Consider the following 6,000-nt stretch of genomic DNA (forward strand, 5'->3'; position numbering starts at 1 on the left):
CCTGGGGCTCAAGCTCGGCAGCGGGAGCTGATGTTTTCAGTTCCTCTTTGGAGGATGAGGAGGATTGGGTTGCAATCCTCAGTCTCCAGAAGGTGAGAACCCAGCAGCAAGGAGTACCTACTATGCTCCTGGTAGTTCCGAGATTTTAGGACATAGGGTGAATGCCATCATGCTCTCTGGAGCAGAGATGGAAATGCTGACAGCCATTGCCACGTGCTTCTCTTTGGGACAGTGTAAGACTTGCCAGGACAGCAGGAATGGGGGGGGGGGGCTGAGGCCCCATGTGCATGGACTGATTCCTGGACTATGACCAGAGTGGGCTCCTTTGTTGGATGGACTTACAGATTTTGAACAATGTGAAATACGCTGATGGGGGCAGGGGGCGGCCTTGCTGGAGGCTACTAGCCATATAAGGAGTATCTCAATATAGCAACCAGTGTTACTGTACTGGTGCAGGCCAAAGAATGCCAGCCATGGTCTCTACTCCATTAGATAAAGAACAGGCTGAGATGGAGGTGCACTCAGCTGAGTGAGTACTGCCCCATCCCACCCCACAGTGCCACACTCCAGGAAGCAGGGCTATCCCCTCTGTCCCCATGAGATCTGTTAAGTGTTTCAATCTATCCTGGCAGCAGCCCAAGAGTTGGAAAAGGTCAAAGCTGACTTTCCCAAAAAGCAGGCAACGTGTTGAGCCTGTGACAAGCTCATCTCTGTGGAAGTGACAGCCATCCTCACTATCCCTGCTTTCATTTTTGCCTCCTAACAGCCCATCCTGTCTACAGTAACCAGAGGAAACTTTTGAAAAATCAGACTAAGAGCCCAATTTTTTTAATAGCTAAAGGACTTTGCACACATCATAAAGGAAGAAATATGAATGGCCAATAAACATGTGAAATGTGCGCAACATCATTAGTCATTAGGGGATTACAAGTTAAAACCACAATGAAATACCATAACACATCCTCTAGAATGACTGAAATTAAAAAGACGGACTCTGTCGGCCCTGGCTGGTTGGCTCAGTGGTAGAGCGTCAGCCTGGCGTGCAGAAATCCCGGGTTCAATTCCCAGTCAGGGCATACAGGAGAAGCGCCCATCTGCTTCTCCACCCCTCCCCCTCTCCTTCCTCTCTGTCTCTCTCTTCCCCTCCCGCAGCCAAGGCTCCATTGGAGCAAAAGATGGCCCGGGCGCTGAGGACGGCTCCATGGCCTCTGCCTCAGGCGCAGAATGGCTCTGGTTGCAACAAAGCAACGCCCCTGAGGGGCCGAGCACTGCCCCCTGGTGGGCATGCCAGATCCTGGTCAGGCGCATGCAGGAGTCTGTCTGACTGCCTCCCCGTTTCCAACTTCAGAAAAATACAAAAAAAAAAAAAAAAGACTGACTCTGTCAGTAGAGATGTGGAGCAATTGAAAACCTCAGCCTGACCAGGCAGTGGTGCAGTGGATAGAGCGTCGAGCTGGGATGCAAAGGACCCAGGTTCAAGACCCTGAGGTCGCCAGCTTGAGCACAGGCTCATCTGGTTTGAGCAAAGCTCACCAGCTTGGACCCAAGGTCGCTGGCTTGAGCAAGGGGTTACTCGGTCTGCTGAAGGCCCACGGTCAAGGTACATATGAGAAAGCAATCAATGAACAACTAAGGTGTCGCAACAAAAAACTGATCATTGGTGCTTCTCATCTCCTCCATTCCTGTCTATCTGTCCCTATCTATCCCTTTCTCTGACTCTCTCTCTGTCTCTGTAAAAAAACAAACAAAACAACATGTTCACATCAAGATCTGCCCATCTCTGTATCCCCCTTTCTACCTCTCTTCCCCTTACCTACCCTACTCCTGCTACACTGGCTCGTTGCTATTTCTTGAATAAGCTCATCCTCACCTCGGGTCTTTGTACCTGCTGTTCCCCTGCCCATGATGCTTTTCCCAAAGTCTTTGTTGGTTTTTTTGTTTTTGTTTTTTTTGTGTGTGTGTGTGTGTTTTTAATATTTTATTTATCCATTTTTATTAGAGAGAGAGAGAGAGAGAGAGAAGAAAGAGATAGAGAGAACAGGGGGAGGAGCAGGAAGCATCAACTCCCATATGTGCCTTGACCAGGCAAGCCCAGGGTTTTGAACCGGCAACCTCAGTATTCCAGGTCAACGCTTTATCCACTGCGCCACCACAGGTCAGGCTTCCCAAAGTCTTTGTATAACCAGCCTCTTCATCTCCCAGGTTTCAGTTCAAATGTCACACCTTCACAGAGGATGTATGTGTTCCCATTTCTACTGTCTGTCACTTCCTCTAGAAAGGAAACTCCATGAAAATAGGGACCTTTCTGTCTTGTTCACTGTTGTGTCCCCAGCAGACAAAATAAGATGCTCAACAAATATTCTTTGGCTATTGGACCGAATGACCACCAGTGATAACAGGAGAGATTAAATAGGGCTCTTCATCTCTGCAGATCTCAGACATGTACACAATTGTTCTTGAATTAATCACTTGGCAAATAGAAATGCTAGCATACACTAGTATCCTCCTGCTCTTTCCCTGTAATTTTTAGTAGGGCACCTGGCCACTAGACTAAAGACTGTATTTCCTGCAGACTCATAGATACAGAGAACAGACTGCCATGTGACGGAGGGGAAGTTGGTTGGGGTGGAAGTAGGGGCTGCATGAAAAAGGTGAAGGGATTAGAAAGTACAAATTGGTAGTTACAGAATAGACACAGAGATGTAAATTATAGCTGGGGGAATATGGTGAATAATATTATAGTAACTATATATGGTCAGATAAGTACTGAAAATATTAGAGGGACCACTCTGAAAATACATGATTTTCTAACCATTATGTTATACATCTGAAACTAATACAGAATAATATTGAGTGTAAACTGCAATTGGAAAAAAAAAGACTATATTTCCTGGCCTCATTTGCATTTAGAGTAGCCCTATTACCTCCTTCTGGCTGATGGGCAGCATGGGAAGTGAATGACCAATTTATAGGTGAAGGGTACCCTCTACTCTTTTTCTTTCTTTTTTAAAATTTTCATTTATTGACTTTAGTGAGAGAAGAACGGAGAGAGAGAGACAGAAACATCCACCTGTTCCTGTGTGTGCCCTGACTGGGGATCAAACTAGCAACCTCTGTGCTTCAGGACAATGCTCTAACCAACCAAGCTATCCAGCCAAGGCATTTACTTCTGTCTTTTCATTTGCTGGACTTTGAATGTGGGAGGGGTCATCTTGGAACAAGTAGATGAGGGCAACATGATAAGAACAAAAGAGAGCAACAACACAGAAGAGGTCTGAGTGCCCATTAGCTTGGAGGAGAGGAATCAGACAAGCCTTGAACTGTTATGTGAGCAAGAAACTTCTACTTTAAGCCACTTGTGGTAAGTAGTATACAAAGATGGTCACCAAGAATTTCTTTTTCCAATATGCACATTCTATCCTCTCATCAAGAAGTAGAGTCAGCCTGACCAGGCAGTGGCGCAGAAGATAGAGCGTCAGATTGGGTTGCAGATGACCCAAGTCCAAATCCTTGAGGTGGCCGGCTTGAGCACAGGCTCACCAGCTTGAGTGCAAGGTTGCTGGCTTGAGCATGGGATCATAGACGTGACCCATGGTCGCTGACTTGAGCCCAAATGTCACTGGCTTGAAGCCCAAGGTCGCTGGCTTGAGCCCAAGGTCACTGGCTTGAGCAAAGGGTCACTTGCTCTGCTGTAGCCCTCAGTCAAGGCACATATGAGAAAGCAATCAATGAAAGATGAAGGAGCCCCAGCTAAGGAGCTGCAACAAAGAATTGATGCTTCTCATCTCTCTCCCTTCCTACCTGTCTGTCCCTATCTGTCCTTCTCTCTGTCTCTCTCTATTCTTGTCTCTCTCGTTATAAAAAAAAAAAATAGAAGTAGAGTCCATCCTAGCCTGTGATGGCACAGTGAATAAAGCGTTGACCTGGAATGCTGAAGTCACTGGTTCCAAACCCCGGGCTTGCCCAGTCAAGGCTCATAGAGAAACAACTACAAGTTGATGTTTTCCACTCCCCCAACTCTTCTCTCTCTCTCTTTTTTTCTCCCCCCCTCCACCGTCTCCTGTCTAAAATCAATAAAATAAAAACCTTAAAAAAAAGTAGAGTCAATTTTCCCTCCCCTTAAATCTGAGCTGACCTTGTGACTTGCTTTGACTAAGAATGCAGTGGAGGTGATGCTGTGCCCGTGCTGAGTCGAGGCCTTAGGAAGCCTGACAGCTTCCATTTTTACTCTCTTGGAACTCAGGTGCTATGCTGTAAGGAAGTCCATCTGCCTGGAGAGTGAGGCTGCACAAAGAGGCTCTAGAGTATGAGACATAGTGTGGAGAGAGAGGCCATGTGGAGGAGAACCAAGGCACTCCAGCCAACATCAAGTGCCAACGCTCGGGGAGGTGAAAGAAGTCATCTTGGATATTTCATGCCATGCCAGCCACCAACCAAATATAGCCAGCCCAGGCAACACGACTGGAGCAGAAGAACCACGGAGCCAGCTCACAGAATCATGAAAAACAATAAATCATGTTCTAAACTGCTACATTTTAGGATGCTCTGTTACAAAGCAATAGACAATGAAAACAGCATCATTATTTGGGGCACTTTGTTACTAAAGCCAAAACTATATCCTCTCCGTTTTAGTTTCAAATGCCCAGCCTGAAATAACAAAGTTTGAAGGGTGAAGTCTGTGAAGATTCAGAGGTTTAGCCACACATTATGTAAGGGAAATCTGAGCACCCAAACAGCTGAGGAAAAAGCTGATGGAACTTCAGCCAGATCTGGACTGACTCCAGGACTTTCTCTCCACAGCTTGCCTCTGCTTCCTTCTGGGCCAGCTTTGTTCAGCCTGCTCTCTTCCTTATGGAAGCACAGCTTCTGCCATCAATAGCTCACTCGTGCTGGTCCTGTGATGATAATCATCATCATCATCATCATAGTCCTGGGAAAGGGCTAAGATCAGCTCAGCATGGATTACCTGTATATCCCCTAAGCAGTCTTACCTGTAGCAGGAGTGGGGTCCACACACACACACAAAAAGACAAGATCCATAACAGTGAGATAAAGCAAAAGGGAGGAACAGTCCCTAGAAGCAGCAAGTAGGGGGTATCATTGGTCCTTCACCAGTACTCCCTCAGCATTTATCATTTCCAGACACACTACTCAGCTTCCACATGCCCGCCTGCACTGTGACTGTCTTCTTAAGGGCTCTTCCTGACTGCTGGAACCCCCTCTGCCAAAGCAGGAAAGGACTAGGGAATTAATGCTCCTGAGAGCAGCTCTCTACCAATAAGTGATGGGAATTGGTTAATAAATACCCCAGTCCCCTTTGCCCTTGAATGTAACAACTCTAAGCTTCTATACTGCCTCCCATAACTCCCCAGCAAGATTAAGATTCAATTGCCCTAGTCTGACCAGACGGTGGTGCAGTGGCTAGAGCATTGGACTGGGATGCAGAGGACCCAGGTTCAAGACCCCAAGGTCGCCAGCTTGAGCGTGGGCTCAGCTGGTTTGCGCAAAGCTCACCAGCTTGGACCCAAGGTCGCTGGCTCGAGCAAGGGGTTACTCGGTCTACTGAAGGCCCACGGTCAAGGCACATATGAGAAAGCAATCAATGAACAACTAAGGTGTCACAATGAAAAACTGATGATTGATGCTTCTCATCTCTCTTTGTTCCTGTCTGTCTATCCCTACCTATCCCTCTCTCTGACTCTCTGTAAGAAAAAAAAAAAGATTCAATTGCCCTAGATAACACATCCTTTACTGACTAACCTTCTCTGTCTCCCATCCTCACTCCCCACCAGAGTTCTCTGAACCACCCAAGTAAATAACTTGTACTTGAATCCTCTTCTCAGGGTCTTGCTCTAGGAGAACCCACACTAAGACAAGGGAGTATAATTCCTAGAAGGAAAGAGGGGCACTGGGTCATCAGCATGAAAGACATTCAAGATCTTTTTCATCCCTGCCCCTTTCTTCTTCTTATTATTATTATTATTAAGTGAAGGGCAGAGA

The sequence above is a fragment of the Saccopteryx bilineata genome, chromosome 9 (genome assembly GCF_036850765.1).
Source record: "Saccopteryx bilineata isolate mSacBil1 chromosome 9, mSacBil1_pri_phased_curated, whole genome shotgun sequence".
NCBI classification, from domain to species: domain Eukaryota; kingdom Metazoa; phylum Chordata; class Mammalia; order Chiroptera; family Emballonuridae; genus Saccopteryx; species Saccopteryx bilineata.